Genomic DNA, 22,258 nt, shown 5'->3' on the forward strand with positions numbered 1-22,258 from the left:
TCTGAATTTTCAGAAATGTGAAATATTCTGAAACCTCTTTGTCAACATCATCATCCGAAGCTCCTCTCTCTTCCAAAATCAATCAGATGGCCCTCGCAGCAGATAATCTTTTGCCATCTTGATCAGTTGTGATAAAGAACCACACTGGCAAAGTCTTATTTATAGTATTATGCCCCTAATTTGCAGGTGGGACAGGGTATGAGAAAATAAAATTTGGATCCCTCAATAAAGAGGGTAAAATGTGTGGGAATGTCAGAGCAGATGGTGTTGATAGTTTAATTTTCAACAATGCTGCAACTTTGTGTGCCAGCAGGAGGGGAAGAAAACACTATCAGCAGCACCAGAAAGGAGGAAGACAGAGTGTGGGAACACAGGACCTGCACTTTAAACACTTTTATTAGACCTGGGTCCAGTGGACCCGAACACCTTGTATGTAATCAGTATGAGGTCATTGAAAATTAGTTCGGATTTATGTTCTTCACAGAAAATAAGCCAAAGCCAATGAATTTCAGGTTGAATAAATAATTGAATAAATAATTAACTGTTTAATTTTTCTTTTGAAAAAAGCTGAAAACGGGTCTCACAGACCCGAACACCATACGAGGGTTAATCATAATTATGCAAATTCTCATGACCATTGATCAACAACCACTGACCAAAACCCACTGATCAAAGACCACTGATGGCCATGAGTACCATTCACAGAGAGTTGGGGAATGGCTGCAGCTGAGAAAAAGACAGAGTGGATGTGCTATTAGATCGATGCTACTGTGACGAGATTGATATTTGAACACTGAATCGTATAAATGTCTATTTTTTTCTTTATGGAAATGTAAAAGAAAAGTATACTTCAAACACGCTCCATGAAAAATGGCTTAACCTTTTAATGTTGATTTTTATCTCTATTTTATTTATAGCCTCGGCTATGAGACATTAAACAGCAGAAGCAGAGTCAAAGTTTTAGAGACATGTACATTTACATTTCATGTGTGTTTTTATTGTGTTGACTCATTATTGTGGGAAGTAAAAGTCATTCAAATGTGTTAAGAATTCATCTCATACTGTCACGGCTGTCGAGGCGAGCCGTGTGGAGTTAGAAGAAGGACCCAAGATGCAGGCAGTGGATGAGATGCTGGTGAGTTTATTTACACAGTGGTGAGAAGGCAAAACAGGCAAGAGGGAAGACAAAACTAAAGACCTGAACTGGGAAAGCTAAATGACAAACCTGAGATGAAACAAAAAGGGATGAGAGGCAGCGAGACGAGCAGGACACAGAGTAACACAGACTGACGCGGCGTTCCACAGACGAACCGGCAACAGGCAGGAGAACACACAGGGTTTAAATACACACCAGTAATCAGGGGATGAGAGACAGGAGGGCAACACAGCTGGGAGGAATCTGAGCTGACGGGACAGGGGAAACATAAACTGATCACACTCACATATGACACAGACCTTCACAATAAAACAGGAAACTCAGACACATGGAACCAGACAAGACATTGAACTAAACAGACAGATTCACAAACAGATGGGGTGACACCACAGACAGACAGATACAGACGCAGACTCAGAGGCAGACCGAATATAACACATAGAACCTAAACAATCATCCTTATCATCTAGAAAATAATAACAAACTAAATGCGCTGGGTCACCGACCCAGGACCATGACACATATATCATTACACACTGCTCTCCTCCACAGCTGCCTTTAATGTGAGTGAAGTTGGCCCCCCCACCAATGTTCCCTTTAATTTTTCACGTGTCTGAGCGAACACACAAACTCCCTGAAATGTTTCTCCCACTGAAAACGAACAGATGAACAGAATCAACCTTTAGAGATTTACTTACCTGGATGATTAAGCACGCATCAAGACATTATTTTATTAATATTTTTAAAATGATAGCGGCACACACGAAAATTTTTGCAGCACAAACCTGCACAAACGTTTAACATCAAATTTTGTTTGATTTGGGTAAAGGTTGACCTTTTGACCTTTACATTTTCATTAAAATCTTTAAAACAGAAGCAGCACAAATGACAATTTTAGCAGCACAAACCAGTACAAACATAGCACAACTGATTGACACCGATCTTGTTTGATTCCGTTAATATGGGGGGGCTGGTTGACCTTTGATGACCTCTAGAAATTTTATTAATATCTTTAAAATGATAGCAGCACAAAAGAACATTTTTGCAGCACAAACCAGCACAAACGTTTGATACCACTTTTGTTGGAGTTGAAGAAGGGGGGGGGGGGGGGGGCAACTTCACTCACATCTGCCTTTATAGGTTAAACATGAAACCTGGCTATCAGACAAGGTACCCGACTCCGCAATACAACTACCGGGGTTCTCTGTGCACCGCGCAGACAGGTCACAGGATCTTACTGGGAAAAGCAGAGGCGGTGGTGTATGTTTCATGAACAACAACAGCTGGTGTGATTATGCGAACGTGCACCCGGTCAAATCCTTCTGCTCACCGGACCTGGAGTACCTGATGATTAAGTGCCGGCCATTTTGGCTACCGAGGGAATTTACAGCAGTGATTATTACGGCTGTTTACATCCCCCCACAAGCCGATACTGACCGAGCACTCAGGGAACTGTACAGCGCGATCAGCAGTGAGGAAACCGCACACCCAGAGGCGGCGTTTATCACAGCCGGAGACTTTAATAAGGGAAACCTGAAGAAAGTCTCACCAAAACTCCATCAACACATTCCTTTTAACACACGTGGAGAACGGCTACTCGACCACTGCTACACCTCTTTCCGGGATGCGTACAAAGCCCTCCCCCGCGCCCCATTCGGCCAATCAAATCACTGCTCCATCCTGCTCCTGCCCGCCTACAGGCAGAAGCTGAAACAGGAAGCTCCAACCCGGAGGGCGGTGCACTGTTGGACGGACCAATCGGAGTCTGCGCTGCGGGACTGTTTTGATCACACGGACTGGGAAATGTTTCACGTGGCTGCTAGAGACATTAGTGAGTACACAGACTCAGTCTGTGGATTTATCAGGAAATGCGTGGAAGATGTCGTCCCATCCAGAACAGTTAAATCCTTCCCAAATCAAAAACCCTGGATTAACGGAGATGTTCGCGCGGCACTGGCGGCACGGAACACCGCCTTTGCCTCCGCGAACACATCGGACTACAAACACGCACATTACCAACTCCGGAAGACGATCAAAGCAGCCAAACGTGAGTACAGGGACAGGGTGGAGCAACAGTTTGACAACCCTCGGAGTATGTGGCAGGGACTAAACACGATCACAAACTTTAGAGGGAAACCCAGCACACCGCAGACCACGGCCTCTCTGTGTGAGGATCTAAACGTATTCTACGCTAGATTCGACACAGCGAACACCATGAGACCGGACAGTGTGCGCACCGCGGATGACGTCAGTGCGCACACTGTGTCTGAGGAGGATGTGCGGAAGTGCTTCAGGAAGGTGAACGCGCGCAAAGCTACTGGTCCGGACGGGATTCCCGGCCGCGTCCTCAAGTCATGCGCGGCTCAGCTGGCTGGAGTGTTCACACACATCTTCAACCTTTCCCTCTCTCTGTCTGTAGTCCCAGCCTGCTTCAAAATGGCCACCATCGTCCCTGTACCCAAATCCTCCACCATCTCCTCATTGAACGACTGGCGACCTGTAGCCCTGACCCCCATCGTGAGCAAATGCTTCGAGAAGCTGGTCAGGGACTTCATCCGCTCTGCACTACCCGACTCACTGGACCCTCTACAGTTTGCATACCGCCACAACAGGTCCACTGATGATGCCATAGCCCTGACACTACATACTGCCCTGTCACACCTGGAGAAGAGAGACACGTATGTGAGAATGCTGTTTGTAGATTACAGCTCAGCATTCAATACCATCGTTCCCTCGAAGCTGGACAGGAAACTGCAGGATCTAGGACTGAGCAGCTCCCTCTGCGGCTGGATCCTTAGCTTCCTGTCTGACAGACGCCAAGTGGTCAGACTGGGCAGCATCACCTCATCCCCCATCACACTGAACACTGGTGCTCCACAGGGGTGTGTACTGAGCCCTCTCCTGTACTCACTCTACACCTACGACTGCACAGCCACTAACAACTCCAACATCATTGTGAAGTTTGCGGACGACACTACAGTGGTGGGTCTTATCACCAACGGTGATGAGACGGCTTACAGGGAGGAGGTCAGCGCCCTGACCCACTGGTGTCAAGACAACCATCTCACCCTCAACGTCGCAAAGACAAAGGAGTTGATAGTGGACTTCCGGAGGTGCAGAGAAGTACACACCCCCATCACCATCAACGGCGCTGCTGTGGAGAGAGTGAGCAGCTTCCGGTTCCTCGGAGTACATCTGGCTGAGGATCTTACGTGGTCAGTACACACAAACAAAACAGTGAAGAAGGCGCAGCAGCGCCTCTTCTTTCTCAGGAGACTGAAAAGATTCGGCATGAGCCCCCGCATCCTCAGGACCTTCTATCACTGTGCCATTGAGAGCATCCTCACTGGATGCATCACCACCTGGTATGGCAACAGCACCGCCTACAACTGCAAAGCTCTCCAGCGAGTAGTGCGGTGCTCTGAACGGATAATTGGAGGTGAGCTTCCCTCCCTCCAAGACATCTACAGGAAGTGCTGCCTGAGGAAAGCGGGGAGGATCATCAAGGACTCCAGTCACCCCAGCCATAAACTGTTCAGACTGCTTCCATCAGGAAGGAGGTTCTGCAGCATCCGGTCCCGTACCAGCAGACTGAGAGACAGCTTCTTCCATCAGGCCATCAGACTGCTGAACACTTCATAGACACCTCAGCTTCACTACTGAAACTTAACATTATGCACTACACACACTGTATATAAATGCCACTGTTTTGCACATATTCAACTCTGTATTTATTATTTTTTACTATTTAATTTGTAAAAATGTGTATCCACACACACACACACACACACACACGTAGAAAAACATTTAGTATACACATCCAGAAATGCATACACTATTATATATTGTACATATATTTATTAGTTTCAGATTAGCCATTCTTGTATTTTGCTCGTTTGTGTTGTTGTGTTTGCACATCTCTGTTGCTTGTGGGGCTCGCACACAAGAATTTCACTCACATGTGCTGTGCCAGTGTGCCTGCACATGCGATGTGACAATAAAAGTGATTTGATTTGATTTGATTTGACATATCTACACTGGCATTGGTATCAGCAATACTGGCCCTGTATTTACTTGGTATTGGACAGACACTAAAATTTGTTGTATCATCACTCATCTCTAACATACTGTGAATTTTATAAACCGCCATCTTTATTCATTAAAATACGCAAAATACTTTTAACTGTGAAGATTTGGAGAAACTGTTTTTTGGCATCACTTCATAGAGTTTTAACTGTCAGCCTTCTGGTCTCCTTAAAATATGTGTGCTGCATATTAAACTCAGCCTAGCAGCCTCGGAGTCATCACCTTTGCAGGCCATGTATTTGCAGTAAGCACAATGAGCATGTGCAAAGACAGTAGGATGCAGAGTAATGAAAATAAATTATTAATAGAAGATATTCCTCCTTGAATCGCTACCTTATCGTGGTGGAGGGGTTTGTGTGTCCCAGGGATCCTAGGGGCTATGTTGTCTGGGGGCTGCCAAGACTGCACTCACATTCATTTGCACATTCACACCTAGTGACAATTTGGATTATCCAATTAACCTACCCCCACAAGCTGCATGTCTTTGGACGGTGGGAGGAAGCCGGAGTGCCCGGAGGGAACCCACGCAAACACGGGGAGAACATGCAAACTCCACACAGAAAGACCCTGATATTGGAATTGAAATCAGGACCTTCTTGCTGTGTGTAACACCCCTTTCAACACTTGGGATACAGATTTAAATGGTTACCTGTGTGTTGGGCCAATAGCTGAGGTTCAACTACTGGAGCAGAGTGGATGACTAATGAAACGCTCTGAGAACTTGGCTTGATCAATTTGTATTCACAATTAAAGAGAGACATAGGAGAGGTGGAGAATAAACTTAACCCGGGTGTCTATTATCTTGTGTAGTCTGGGAGATGATTGAATGTCGGGGTGGGTACAGTTTCCTCTGCGGTGGGGTCATCGGGTGGGCTGCCCCGGGTCCTGAGGGGCTGGGCGATGCTGCTGCCGTAGGCCCCGGTCTGGATGGGCCTGGGCTCCCTTGCCTTGGTGGGTGCAGGAGGACGGGGGTGCCTACTGGGGTCAGCGGGGGAGCTGGCCCTAGGGAGAGGCATAAACACAATCTATTTGTCGTTTCAGGTTGTAGTGTTACACAACATTTTCAGATCTAATAGAAATAAAATAAGTTTTTCGTAATTCATTCAATTTATTGTCTTTATTTATAACTCGCATTATTGTTTCATTCTATTATAGAATCTTACAAGAAAGAGGCAAAATTGTATTCCATCATGCTTTATTAGCTGCTTCGGTGAAAAACAAATCAACAATGCAAAAAATAAATAAAAATAAAGTGTCGGCAGTATAAAAGAGTGTAGAGTAGTTTATGTTTATGGTGTGGGAAATGAGTTAAAAAGCAGAGTGGCTTTGGGGACGAAGGTGGCTCTCCTCCTCTCAGTCCTGCGGGAAATGCAGCGGAGGCGTCGCTCAGAGGGGAGCCACTGAAATGCTGGGTGAAGAATGTGAGACATCAACAATTATGTTATGATAAATTACGTAATAACTACAACAGAAGACTGACCTTTGTGGGAATGTGTCACGGTTCTGGGTCCGTTGGACCCAGTATTTTGAGTTTATTATGTTTTGGTTTTATTTTGCATCATGGATTGTTTTCTTGTTCTCTTGTGGTTGTGGGGATTATTATTATTATTATTATTATTATTATTAGAATTTCATGTTTCTGTTATCCATGTTTTAGGAATTGTGGTTTCATGTATAGTTCAGTTCCATGTGTCATTTTCTGTCTCTGTGTCTAGTCCATGTCTCTGAGTTGTGATTCATGTTTCCTGTTTTATTGTGAAAGTCTTTGTCTTATGTTGGTGTGTGCAGCTTTGTTCCCCATGTCTCATTAGGCCTGATGTTCTGTTTTCAAGTCAGCTGAAAGGGAGGTGGTTAATGTTTCTAAGCCAGCCTTTCAGCCATGTACTTTTCAGCAAGGGCGCAGGCAGTTGGTAGGGACAGAAATTGCAGGCTGTAACTCAGGCTCTCTGAAGGAAGGGGCTGTCTGTTCCCCAAGGACATTTAAGGACTCTAGTTGCACCTCTCTACAATCTATTAAGACCGTGGCTCTTCCCAGGGACTGTTCTGTGTCCCGGTTGAATGTTTCTGAGGTTGCCCACTCTGCTAAGACTATATGCCCAGACCCAGTTGGCAATTGTTAGATTATAATATTATTTTATGCCATGTTATACCCCTAATTAAAGATTGTGAATTATTATGTAGTTTTAGTTTGCATTATTCTCCTGAATTAGAAGAAGCTGATAACTATTGCATTACATTAAACTGCTGACTTATTGTGAATGAATGATATTGTTTTATGATGCATTATACTGCTGAGTTATAAGAAATACTGTTTGCAGAAAGTCATCGCCTTATTTGTTTGATTAGAAGAGAACAGAACATGCTGGAGTTTTCTGCCCCATCTCAGCAGGAGCAGATAGACGGGGAGCCAAGGTCGTAGCTTAGACTATATGCTTCCGGCGCCCCCCGTGTGCGGCAGCCTGTTACAGCAGCTCTGCTCATTCTGAGTTTCTTTCTTTCTTATCTTTTTCTTCTCGTAATTTTTTATAACTAACGTATCAGTAATTAGACTCTGCAACCATGTTCTACCGTTTTGTGCTAGTTCTGGTCGTTTTTCTTAGTTTATTTCTACTTTTTTCACCCGTGTCTGGGGACCCAGAGCAGCGATCCTTTGTTTACAGTAAGGATCAGCTGTTAGCGCTGCGTCCTGCAGCGGTACTGCCGGCGGACAGACCCGACATTCCCAGCGAGCTGAGGAGGCAAAGACGGGGGTGTCGTGCTGGGAAGGAGCGCCGTCGCCCGAGAAGGAGACGTTATCGACCATCTCTTCCTTCTGTAATCATTGGAAACGTAAGATCTTCACCCAATAAGATGGATGAGCTCACGTCGCTAACCTGGTCACAGAAGGAATACCGGCAATGTAGCATCATGATGCTTACGGAGTCGTGGCTAACACCGCTAACTCCGGACACGAGCGTGACACTACCGGGATTTCAGATGCTGCGAGCGGACAGGACGAGAGAGAGCGGTAAGAGGAAAGGAGGGGGACTGACAGTGTTTGTGAACGACAGATGGTGTAACCCTGGGCACATCACTGTGAAAGAACAACTCTGCAGCAGAGACATTGAGCTGTTAGCCGTTAGCATGCGTCTGTACTATCTGCCCCGGGAATTCTCGCATGTTATCGCGATAACAGCGTATGTCCCCCCCTCGGCCAACGCGGATGCAGCCTGTGACTCTCTCCACTCTGTGGTCAGCAGACTGCAAACACAATCACCGAGAGCCCTTCTCATAATATCAGGGGACTTCAATCATGCCTCACTGGACTCCACACTGCCCACCTTTACCCAGTATGTTACTTGCTCAACCAGAGACAATAAAACACTGGACTTACTGTATGCCAATGCAGAAGAGGCATACAGTTCATCACCTCTCCCTCCACTGGGCAAATCTGACCACAACCCGGTGCACCTTGTCCCTGTGTATGAGCCCTTAGTGCGCAGGGAGCCACCAGCCACCCGCACAGTGCAGAGATGGTCAGAGGAGAGCGAGGAGGCTCTTAAGGACTGTTTTGAGTCGACTGTGTGGGAGGTGATCTGTGACGACCACGGAGAGGACATCGACGGCCTTACTACATGCATTACTGACTATATTAATTTCTGTGTGGATAACACCGTACCTACCAGGACTGTACGGTGTTTCTCCAACAACAAACCTTGGATTACCCCAGAAATTAAAGCTGTCCTCAAGCAGAAGAGGAGGGCCTTCAAATCCAAAGACAAAGAGGAGTTGAAAAGGGTGCAGAGAGAGCTGAGGGGACTGATAAGGAATGGGAAGGAGAGCTACAGGCAGAAGATGGAGAAACAGCTTCAGCAAAACAACGTTGGTGAAGTCTGGAGAGGCCTCAGAACCATCTCAGGCCACAAACAGCAGAACTCTCTGCCTGGGAGGGATGTGAGATGGGCAAATGAACTGAATCATTTCTTCAACAGATTTGATTCAACCATGAGACAGTCTGCAACATCGGCTGCAGACTCACCCACCCCCACTGCTGCTGCTCCACCTCAGACACTTCACACCTCCTCTACTCACCCTGCTCACCCCCCCCACCCCCAACAACAGCATCCAATACACACTCAACACAAGGCTCCAGCCTGTCTCTCTCAACCACCCAGGTTAGGAGGGAACTGAGGAGGATTAATGGCAAGAAGGCAGCGGGCCCAGATGGCATCAGCTCGAGGGTCGTCAGGTCCTGCGCGGACCAACTGTGTGGGGTGATGGAGCACCTCTTCAACCTGAGCCTGAGGTTGGGAAGAGTCCCACAGCTCTGGAAAACCTCCTGTGTTGTTCCAGTGCCAAAGACTTCACGCCCCAAGGACCTCAACAGCTATAGGCCGGTGGCTCTGACATCCCACCTGATGAAGACCCTGGAGCGGTTGGTCCTGGCTCAGCTTCGGCGCCTAATAAGCTCATCACTGGACCCACTTCAGTTTGCCTACCAGCCTGGCATTGGAGCGGATGATGCCATCATTCACCTCCTACATCGTTCCCTCACTCACCTGGAGACCGCTGGAAGCACTGTGAGAATCATGTTCTTTGATTTCTCCAGTGCCTTCAACACCATTCTTCCCTCGGTTCTGAAGGACAAGCTGGAGAACTCTGGAGTGGACCATCACCTCACTACCTGGATTTTGGACTACCTCACCGACCGACCACAGTATGTGAGGACTCAGGGCTGTGTGTCGGACAGGGTCGTCTGCAGTACGGGGGCCCCACAGGGAACGGTTCTGGCTCCGTTCCTCTTCACCATCTACACTGCAGACTTCTCCCACAACTCCACCCAGTGCTTCCTGCAGAAGTTCTCTGCAATAGTCGGCCTCATCACTGATGGGGACGACAAGGAGTACAGAGGACTGACTCAAGACTTTGTGGACTGGTGCCAGCTGAACTACCTCCAGATCAATGCCAGTAAAACCAAGGAACTGGTGGTAGACTTCCGCAGGCACAAGCATTCTCCACTGCAACCACTGAACATCCAAGGTATGGACATTGAGGCTGTGGACAGCTACAGGTACCTTGGTGTTCATCTGAACAATAGACTTAACTGGAATCATAACTCAGACGCCCTCTACAGGAAAGGGCAGAGCAGGCTGTACTTGCTGCGGAGACTCAGGTCATTTGGAGTGGAGGGCCCACTCCTGAAGACCTTCTATGACTCTGTGGTGGCTTCTGCTATCTTTTATGGTGTGGTCTGCTGGGGCGGCAGCATCTCTGCTGGGGACAGGAAGAGACTGAACAGGGTGATCCGAAGGGCCAGCTCTGTTCTAGGATGCCCTCTGGACCCAGTGGAGGTGGTGAGTGACAGGAGAACGGCGGCTAAGCTGTCATCCCTGATGGACAACATCTCCCACCCCATGCAGCAGACTGTGACAGCACTGAGCAGCTCCTTCAGTGGGAGACTGCGGCACCCACGGTGTGGGACGGAGAGATTTCGCAGGTCTTTCCTCCCCACTGCTGTCAGACTCCACAACAAAGACTTTAACTGAACAAACACACACATCCACACATGTGCAATAACACTAAGTGCAATAATCTTTTCTGGCATCGTTGTTTTTTTACTCAGTTGTATATAGCATTTGTATTCTATTTTTATCTTATTGTATATTTTTATTCTATTTTATTCTACTGTATATAGTATATTATTTTATTCTATTCTGTACAGCTGTGTACTGTATTTATTCTTATCGTATTCTAATTTTTGCTTCATAACTTTTGCACTGTCCACTTCCTGCTGTGACAAAACTAATTTCCCACGTGTGGGACTAATAAAGGTTATCTTATCTTATCTTAGGCGCTGTGTGAGAGAAAGCATGTGAATGTTTAGGCTTTTTATGATAAGGTGGAGGCACCAGAGGCTATAAAAGTTTGAGCAATGCTCCACCATTTTGAGATCTGATGCTGTCTGCGTACAGTTTCCATCTCCCACGTGTGTGATCATTAAAATCATTGTTTGACTCAACCCGACCAGACCAGTGTTGTTATTGTGGTTTTTCTCTTGTCTCCATCCCCAATATTTATGAACCTTAACACAATATTGGGCATTTTGAGACCATTCCTGAGCTTCTCTCTCCTCCTGTTTCTGCTCCTAGGGTAGCTCGGGCCCAGCGTTCCCCTCCACCCGTTTCAGTTCCTCGGATGGAAGGGTTTGGTGTTCAGCTGGTGCTGGCACCCGTTCCTGTGTCAGCTGGAGGCTCAGGTGAGCCCTTCCAGCAGTTTTTCTCGTGTTCACAAGGCTCAGGAGGATTAGCTCAGTCACCATCACAACCACCATCACTACAACCTTTACAGCAGCCACCTTCAGCTCAGTTTTCTGATCAGCAGCCACCTTCACCTCAGTTTTCTGATCAGCAGCCACCTTCAGCTCAGTTTCCAGTGTCACCTGATCAGCAGCCACCTTCAGCTCAGTTTCCAGTGTCACCTGCTCAGCAGCCACCTGTAGCCCAGTCACCAACTCCACCACCACTACTTTCACCTCAAGTTCAGTTATCCATGGCTCAGTCGCAGCCGTCCCGCTGCCGTCAGGTTCCGCAGCCGTGTCTTCATCCACGCCTGTTCCGGCCTCCGCTCCGCCTTCGTCTGGTCCTGCCTCGTCTGGTCTTGCCTCGTCTGGTCCTGTGGTTGCCACGCCGCCGTCAGAGCCAGCTCGACCCGTTCCGCCTCGTCTCTGCCAGCCATTTTCCGGGCTTCTAAGGTGGCGTCATGACCTTCGGGGACGGCCTCCGGAAAGAGTCTGTCACCGCCGCTGGCATCGCGGCCACCCTCCGGACCTGCTCAGTGGCCGCCACTGCCTTCCAAGTGGTCGGCCTCCAGAACTGTTTTCCCGTCACCGCCGCTGGCATCGCAGCCGACCTTCAGTGGCCGCCACTACCTTCCAAGTGGTTAGCCTCCTGATTGGTTTTGCCTCCGCCGCTGTTGCCGTGTGCACGGTCGGCCCCCTGAACTTTTCATGGACTCTTGTTGGGCTCCGATTTGGTTTTGTTTTTGATTTTTGATCTGTTTTCCTGTGTTCTTGGACTGTTTTCTTGTGTGTTTGGACTCTTGTGCATCTTGGATGATGAGACAGAGTACCGGGCTGTGGTCGACTCCTTTGTCACGTGGTGTGAGCAGAATCATCTGCAGCTCAACGTGGCAAAGACCAAGGAACTGATCGTGGACTTCAGGAAGACCAGGAAACACTTGACCCCTGTTTCAATCCAGGGGGTCAGTGTTGACATTGTGGAGGACTATAAATACCTTGGAGTACACATTGACAATAAACTGGACTGGGCTAAAAACACCACAGCACTTTACAGGAAGGGCCAGAGTCGTCTCTATTTTTTGAGGCGACTGAGGTCCTTCAACATCTGCCAGAAAATGCTGAGGATTTTCTATGAGTCTGTGGTGGCCAGTGCGATCCTCTATGCTGTTGCATGCTGGGGGAGCAGGCTGAGGGTCGCAGATGCCAACAGACTTAATAAACTGATCCGTAAGGCCAGCAATGTTGTGGGGATGGAGCTGGACTCCCTCAAGGTGGTGTCGGAGAGGCGGATGCTGTCCAAGATAAAGACAATGTTGGATAACACCTCCCACCCACTCCATGACATGTTGGTCAGTCACAGGAGCTCGTTCAGTGAGAGACTGAGATTACCGAAAAGCACCACTGAACGACACAGGAAATCTTTCCTGCCTGTGGCCATCTCCCTGTACAACGCATCCACTTAACACACTGTTTACTGCTACAACTACACATGTTTCTTTTCCAAATATTTATTTATAAGTGACTTATGTATGTATGTATGTATATATATGTATATATTGTACTATTCTTAGTTAGCGTATTGTCTGTCTTGTCTTAATGTTGGTTTAAAATGGAGCACTGTAACAAAAAATAATTTCCCCCAGGGATCAATAAAGTATTCTGATTCTGATTCTGATTCTGATTCTGATTCTAAAATCAGTCAGGTTCTTGCCCCTTTCTGTTTTTCTGCTGAGCCAAATATTTGAAATCTTGGAGTAATATTTGACTCCTCTTTGGGCCTTGACTCACACGTAAAGTCTCTGTCTCGTTCCTGTTTCTTTCATTTAAGGAATATTTCTAAACTGCGACATATGGTCTCCTTAGCTGAACTGGAAAAAATTGTCCATGCATTTGTGTCATTGCGTTTAGACTATTGTAATTCCCTGTTTACCAGCTTGGATAAATCATCTCTGTACAAAATGCAGCAGCCAGACTACTAACTCGCTCTTGCAAGCGAGCTCACATCACTCCTATTTTATGTTCTTTACATTGGCTCCCAATAGATTTTAGAATTCCCTTTAAAATTATTGTTTTAACGTACAGAGCAGTACATGGCCAGGCACCAGATTATTTATCCAAGCTTCTCACAAAATACACTGCTGCTCGTTGTCTCCGCTCACAGGCTCAGAGTTTGTTGGTTGCTCCCCGAACATGACTGAAGATGAAAGGGGGCAGAGCCTTTCAGTCTGTGGCACCAACACTGTGGAACAGTCTACCTCCACAACTACGTTTGGTTGACTCTGTGGAATCCTTTGAAAAGCAGTTAAAAACTTTACTGTTTAAACAAGCTTTCTGTTGACCAATGCTTTTTACATTTTTAATTTACATTTAACCTCTATATTGTGTATATAATTTGCTATTTATCGGACTGTTTAATTTAATCTTTGTGTACAGCGCTTTGTGACTACCTGTCTATGAAAAGCACTTAATAAATTAACTTTACTTCCTGTGAAAATGAGTCCTCCACCATAGTCATCCACTAATTGTCCTTTGCTCTTCTCCCTGTACTCCAGGGTGGGCAACTCCAGGCCTCGAGGGCCGGTGTCCTGCAGGTTTTACATCTCACCCTGGGTCAAAACACCTGAATCGTTTATTACCAGGCCTCTGGAGAAATACAAAATACATTGAGGAAGGAATTTAGCCATTTGAATCAGCTGTGTTGGATCAAGGACAAATCTCCAATCTGCAGGACACCAGCCCTCGAGGCCTGGAGTTGCCCACCCCTGCTGTACACCAACTGCTGCACCTCCAACCACCAGTCTGTCAAGCTAGTGAAGTTTGCAGATGACACCACCGTTATTGGACTCATCTCGGATGGGGATGAGTCTGCCTACAAGATGGAGGTTGAACGTCTGGTGTCCTGGTGCAGCCACAACAACCTGGTGCTAAACAATGACAGTGGAAATTATTGTGGACTTCAGGAAGCACACAGCCCCACTCCCCCACATCATCCTGACTGACACCCTCATCACCACTGTGGACTCATTCCACTTCCTGGATACCACCATCACCCAGGACCTGAAGTGGGAGCCCACCATCACCTCCGTCATTAAGAAAGCCCAGCAGAGGATGTACTTCCTGAGGCAGCTGAAGAAATTCAACCTGCCAACACGGACGATGATGCAGTTCTACACTGCAATCATCGAGGCCATCCTCACCTCCTCCATCACCGTGTGGTACGCTGGAGCCACTATCAGGGACAAACAGAGACTGCAGCGTGTTTTGCGCTCTGCTGAGAAGGTGATTGGCTGCAGACTCCCATCTCTGCAGGACCTGTACACCTCCAGATCTCAGCTGACCCTTCTCACCCTGGACACAGTCTGTTTGACCTGCTCCCCTCAGGCAGGAGGCTCCGGTCCATTCGCACCAGAACCTCTCGCCATAAGAACAGTTTCTTCCCCTCTGCTGTTGGACACATGAACAATAACCATAAGACTGTTCCCACCACAAACGCATGACCTATACTGTGTTCACTGCATCGGTCCCATGCACTGATCATCACCTGCATTCATGTATATTTCAATCTGCTTATCACTTTTTTAAATGTTTATTTTTATTTATTTATTTTACAGGCTGCGTCACGCCTGTTCAAGAGTTGCCCACAACAGATGGCAGGAATAAAATCTCCGCAAAACCTTTCTGGCACAACTTCACCTGTTTCCAAGGTGCATGGAGAGGATGAAAGAATTCAAAAAGCAGGAACTCCAGCAACACTTGAGGGAAGATGAACAACTTTAATAATTGACCAACGCGTTTCGGCTTGTGGCCTTCATCAGGGTCATAGTAAAACATTGTAAAAATTGCTTAAATACAAGACAGGAAACAGAAAAAAGATTCCAAATTAACCAGTCAAAACTTCATAGATAGGTCAGCTGACATATAATAGGTAGGTATTGGTTAATTGGCTCACGCCCAAGTAAATATCGGACTAGATCATTACTGATGAGGAGGAGGGGGGGGTGACATAACCCCCATATGTCTGAAAATAACACATGCATGAAATGCATAAGGAGGATGCTATAAATATACACACGGGTTTTAAAAAAAAGGGGGGGCAGTCTTTAATGGTAAAAGCACGTTTGAATTAGAAAACAAGATTACAGGAAGGAATAAATTCAAATTCAAATTCAAATTTTTATTTGTCACGTACACAGTCATACACAGTACGATATGTAGTGAAATGCTTGGACAACTGAATAATAAGATAAAATATATAAATTAAATTGAAAATAAAATAACTGTACAACAAAATACACAATACACAATAACAGCAGCAGTGATTTAAGTGATTTAAGTGATGAAGTGAAAGTAAAATCTCCAACTAAAAAACTAAATGAAAAAATGTTTGGCTGTCCAGACAAAACCTTCTTGGGGTCCAGATTTGGACCAGAGTCAGGGGATTGGGGATCCCTGTTGTAGGGTCTACCTTACCATGTAAAGCACTTGAAGGAGACTGTTGTTATGATTGAAATAAAACCCAACTGAAAAACTAAACACACTAACATTTTGTCACAAATTCAGCAGAGAGAAGTCCCTCGCTGTGCACACAGAGCCGAGAAAAGAGACGCTCATGTCTGTTCATTTCTGCTCTGTTTGATGAAAACTGTATTACTGAGGAACAATGAGAGGACTCGCCTCTGAACACTCAGCGTGAGGAGTTGACACTGCAATAACATTCACACATCAACATACAGAAGATTGTTTCAGTGTTAGGTTTAGTGAAATTTGAGGTTAATGGTGTGCCTCAGACTTTGTAATTCCCGTGTGTGTGACTTATTCAAACATTCTCCTAAATGCAAAACAAGGTTTACCTTTTAAGACTAAATAAATCTGAAAGCTTTTCCATCCTAAAAGAGGACAACAATGTGTAGTTTATGATGTTCTAAAGGTTTCAGCAGCTTTTTGAATTTGTCACACGTGTGGAAATGTATGAGTGAGTCTTTGTATCTTACTGTGAGTGATGCTCGTCAGCACACAAACCCAGAGTTTCTCTACAGGAACACAGAGAGAGTTATTCCCTGTACTGTAAGGACACATTCAGCATTGTGCAGTAACTCCAGATCAGCCCAGTTAAATGATTACATGGATGTGAGTGTGATCGTCAGAGCAGCACTGATCAGTGTCAGGTTATAATGACCAAGGTGTACACAAACACTAAGTTTGATATTAAAATGTGTGAAGTGTAAATTCAGCCAAAGCCTTTAACCGGGCTGTGAAAAAATACAATGCCCGTGTCTCAATCTCGCATCTCATATGAAGTGAAGAAATATTTTTAAAAATAATATGAAGGCAATAAGAGAGTGTTACAAGCATAGCTCTAAAGAATGTAGCCTCATGGGCAGTGTAGTCCGTGCTGCAGGGAGAATGGACTGCCATACCCGTGATGTGTCTGTGAGCGAGGAGGGAGAAAAAGGAGAAAAGTACAAGTTGTCATAGAGCAGAAACGCGAGCTGGAAGCATGTAAATACAATAATAATCACTGCAGCCAAAAGCCCAGTTGTAAGTACGCTATTAAGACTCGACTGTACGCTGTGTTCGTGTTTTCCTCCCAAACAATAAGCTCCGTTGGAGCCTTTCAACGCCTCTCTCTGTCTCTGGCTAGCAAACTTGACCCAGACAACAAAGTTCTGTAATCTGTAGTGGAATACATTTTAAAAGTAACCTTCCCAACACTGTTAATAGACCTCTCTGCATTGAATCATACTTGTTATTAATCTCTGTCTGTCTTTTCTCCTGTCTTCCTTCTCTCACCCCAACCAGTTGTGACAGATGGCCGCCCCTTCCTGGTTATTTGAGAGTTCTGCTTTCCTGTTAAAAGGGAGATTTTCCTGCCGTTTTCATCATATTCCACTACACTGCATTTTCGCAGGAAATGCAACTTTTTATATTTTTTATTTAACATTTAATTAACAATATATATATTTGGATTCAAACTAGAACAAGACTTGGTATTATTTAAATGGTATGCTTATGTCTCAGACATTACCCCCCAAAAATTGGACTCATGTCTCAAAAGTTGGTCTGCTAAAGGATTGCCTACATTTGATAGCTTGATTAAAGATGGAAATTTAATTAGTGTTGATACATTGAAACAAAAATACAATCTGGAAAGACAGGATTTATGCCGATACTTGTTAATAAGACACTATATAAAGAGGACAATTAGAGTGGTGTCGGACACTAATGTAGATTTGATAGCAATGCTCAAAAAGGCATATAGTGGTGACGTCAACAAAAAACACATTTCCTGTTTGTATACATTTTTTACAAATAAGATGGGAGAAGGAGGGAGGAGTGTGCATAACATAAACAACAATTGAAATGCACTAGCTCACAAAGATGGAGGGAATTTGGATGGAAATTTTGATTAGGTTCTTTATCACCTCTTACCAAAAGACTCATTATGATGGGAATCCCCCGTATGCTGGAGAAAATATGGACACAGACCTCTGACATTTGCAGGCAGAATTTTAAACCTTGGGTGAAATGTGGTCAATGCAGTTCTTAAGCATGCATGCAAATGTTCATTAGTCAGCTGTGAGCGAGTTTTCCCCATTCATCTTTAAATGCCAGATTTTCACTTCAGGAAGCACACAGCCCCACTCCACTGACGACTTGCTGTTGGCCAACACCCTCAATGACTTTTACTGCCGGTTTGATGAGACATCGAGCAGCTTTCACACCTCAAACGAGACACTTTGGTCACTCATCCTCCCACCTTCCCCACTCCCCCCACAACAGAGCCATCGACGCTATCAAAGACTTCACCCACAGGAGCCCCCTTCTCACTTCACACCTATGAGGACTTCACACCACCTTCTCCCACTACAACCCTTCATATTCATGAAGCAGATGTGAGGACGCAGTTTATCCCTTTAGACCTACTAAATAACCAATTTAATTCAATTCAGTTGTAAGGTCTTTATATCAAGCTCTGCTGTGTTCAAGCTATTAATTACTGTACGCAGGAGAACCAAAACACACATCAAACATTAAAGTTCAGTTATCCCAGCTTTAACCTTGGGATGCCTCAGCTTCTCCTTTATATCCCCCACACTCAACTCTCTGCATCAGGAAGCTCCTGGCACTGGTCACCCTGGGAGTTTCGTCCTTCTACGCCCCAACAGTGAGCAGATAACATAGTGAAGCATCGCCAAGCAGTTTTCACAAGGTCATGCTGACACAAAATTTGACTGACTTTAAACACTGGTCACTTCAGGTGTTGCTCTGATATACAGGAAATGACATCACGGCTCAAACTCTTTGTCAGTAAACCATTTCTTTATTTAACATGTAAAATTTTGGTTTAACTGTTGCAAGATTTCATTACACAAACAAGCTGAAAAAAAACTGCAGAACACCTGGATCAATGCATTCAATAAAAATTTAACAGGAAACAGATTTCTTAATCAAACTGCTGGAACAAAGCTAACCACTCAACACAAACACTACAGTAGAACAGTTTAGAAAGCTTAAAATGTAACGAGAGGCACATTTTCATTCATAGGTGCCTCATCAGATCTTTACAGAAGACTCCACCTGAACTCTGTGGAGCCTGATCTCAAGGGTTTAAGTCTGACCCTGAAACCAGAAGAGGATCTTTCTGTCTCTGCAGATTCACTTTGATCCAGAGATGGGAGTGATTTCAGTCCTGCATCACGCTGATGTTTGCACAGAGGAGATAATTTAGTAAACGTTTTTGAACATTGGTAACAGTAAAACAGTTCCTTCATAATCATTATGCAAATTTTTACTCTGTGAATGGTACTCATGGCCATTGATCAGTGGTTGTTGATCAATGGCCATAAGAATTTGCATATTAATGATGAAGAAACTGACCTCACAGCCCATTGTTCACTCATTGGGCCGGTTTCAGTCGTTATGCAAATGTACTGTTTACAAGATTAACGTAAAAGCGGGAATCAAGACGTAACAGTTTATTTGTAACATGGAATCGTTTGTGAGTGGAGTATGAACTGAGATTACTCAAACTCTTTCACAGATGAAGTTCTCTTTCATGTGTCTGCATTCATGCTTAGTATGATCACATGATTGGGAAAAGGTTTTGTCACAGTGTCTGCACTTGTATGGTTTCTCTCATGTGTGGACTCGTTTATGCTTTTCAAGCTGACGTGCACTGATGAAGGATGACCCACACTGATCGCAGACATGCTTTTTAACGCCACTGTGAATGACTTCATATTGTTTGAAGTGCTTTGAAGTGCTTTCTTTACAGTAGTTCATTTCGTCTCCAGTGTGTCTACGTTGATATATTTTCAGAGTCCTTCAATGACTTCAAGTTTTTCCACAAAGGTCACAACAAAAGTCTTTCCCGCAGCGATGACAGGGTTGAGAACTTGATCCATCTGTGTTGCTCTGCTTCTAAACAAAGACACAAAGACAGTGTAAGTCAGTCCGTCAACATTTTTATCCTGAACGTCGCCTGAGATAAAGAGCATCTCTGCCAAAGTCCAATTACATTTTACTGTTTACATTGTCACACTCAGCTCAATTTAATGTGCTATAAAAACCATAAGAGTAAAAACATTAAATTAATAGTTTAATGCTACAATAACAGTAATACAATTCTCAAACACTATCCCTAAAAACCTGTGATCAGAGTCTGAATAATCATTCAGAGCTGCCTTTCCATGCTAACATGCTAACATGCTAACACAATTTGATGAGCAGAGTTGTTTCAAACAGTCGGGCTGACAACATAAAAACAAAAATACATACCTCACAGTAGCTGCACTTGTAGAGTCTTTCTAGTGTGGATCTGTTGGTGTGCTTTCAGGTAACGTGGAGATTTAAAAGTCTTCTCACACAGGTCACATTTATAAGGTCTCTCCTCAGAGTGGGTAAACATGTGACATCGTAACTCTGTGTTTGTAGCAAACTGTTTGCCACACTGCTCACAGCAGTACACATCATGTCTGGTGTGAATGCGTAGGTGTGTATTTCGGCTCCCTATCTGGCTGAAGGTTTTTCCACAAATGTCACAGCTGTATGCCTTAATTCCAGAGTGGGTAACTAGATGGCTCTGTAAGCTGCTACTGCGAGTAAAAGCTCTGCCACACTGATCACAGCTGTACGCTTTAACTCCACTGTGGATGAGTTGGTGTGTTTTTAAGCTTCCAGAGTGGGTAAAAGACTTTCCACACTCGTCACAGCTGAACGGTCTCTCTCCAGTGTGGATGAGTTGGTGTGTTTTTAAGTTTCCAGAGTGGGTAAAAGACTTTCCACACTCATCACAGCTGAACGGTCTCTCTCCAGTGTGGATGAGTTGGTGTATTTTTAAGCTTCCAGAGTGGGTAAAAGACTTTCCACACTCGTCACAGCTGAACGGTCTCTCTCCAGTGTGGATCAGTTGGTGTGTTTTTAAGCTTCCAGCGTGGGTAAAAGACTTTCCACACTGCTCACAGCTGAACAGTCTCTCTCCAGTGTGGATGAGTTGGTGTGTTTTTAAGCTTCCAGAGCGGGTAAAAGACTTTCCACACTCGTCACAGCTGAACGGTCTCTCTCCAGTGTGGATGAGTTGGTGTGCTTTCAAGTTTCCAGATTGGGTAAAAGACTTTCCACACTCGTCACAGCTGAACGGTCTCTCTCCAGTGTGGATCAGTTGGTGTGCTTTCAAGTTTCGAGAGTGGGTAAAAGACTTTCCACACTCGTCACAGCTGAACGGTCTCTCTCCAGTGTGGATCAGTTGGTGTGTTTTTAAGTTTCGAGAGTGGGTAAAAGACTTTCCACACTCGTCACAGCTGAACAGTCTCTCTCCAGTGTGGATGAGTTGGTGTGTTTTTAAGCTTCCAGAGTGGGTAAAAGACTTTCCACACTCGTCACAGCTGAACGGTCTCTCTCCAGTGTGGATGACCTGATGCATTTTTAGGGAAGCTTTCACAGTAAAATCTTTCCCAAACTCGTCACAGTTGTATTTTTTTCTTCCACTTCTTTCTTCAACGAATTTGTCGGGCTCCTGAGAGCGTTGACTTCTCGATCCACGTTGGTCCTGCAGTGACAGAGATACAAACAGAGGCAGTGAGTTGTGGGAAATTCATTATTCTAACCGGCCTTTTATTAGTGGTATTTTGTGACCTTTTATTGAATAAGTAGTTATACTTCTTTTCATACACACATTGCAAATGTGCTCATGAGAGTTGGCATTCAGTCTTTTGAGGGTCAATGCAAACACACGTACAGACACAGATAAATATTAGACTTGTTTCTAGGGCAAAGGTGAGAGACATTTGGCCTGCAAAGTGTCTGTACGCCTGCCCAGTGAGATTAGCACATGATGTAAAAGAGTTTACCCACGCTTATTTACCCACGCTTATTAGCACAGAGGAGCATAGCTGATGCTATAGCAGTGGAACGGAAAATAGTTGGGCATTTTAAACATTCCGCCTTAGCCTACTCCTGCCTCGAGGACATTCAGGGACAGGTCAACCAGCCAAAAAAAGAGACTGCAGCAGGACGTACAGACGCGCTGGAACAGCACGTATTACATGCTCCAGTCCCTCATTGAGCAAAAGCGAGTTCTGGGCGTTTCTGAGCACGAACTCCCTGACTATCTCACCGCTCACCAATGGGCTCTTACGGAGACGACTGTTGCCATCCTCGCCCCCTTTGAGGAACTAACTAAAAAAGTGAGCAGCTACGACGCACTAGCCTCTGATGTCATCCCAGCTGTGACTGTGCTT

The 22,258-nt window shown here is 45.2% G+C and overlaps 1 pseudogene; it reads right to left on the reverse strand.

The window, feature by feature from the left end:
• Positions 1–19,800: 19,800 nt before the first annotated feature.
• Positions 19,801–21,513, reverse strand: LOC113028706 (zinc finger protein 665-like; annotated as a pseudogene).
• Positions 21,514–22,258: the final 745 nt, after the last annotated feature.

The sequence above is a fragment of the Astatotilapia calliptera genome, chromosome 9 (assembly GCF_900246225.1).
Source record: "Astatotilapia calliptera chromosome 9, fAstCal1.2, whole genome shotgun sequence".
NCBI lineage: Eukaryota > Metazoa > Chordata > Actinopteri > Cichliformes > Cichlidae > Astatotilapia > Astatotilapia calliptera.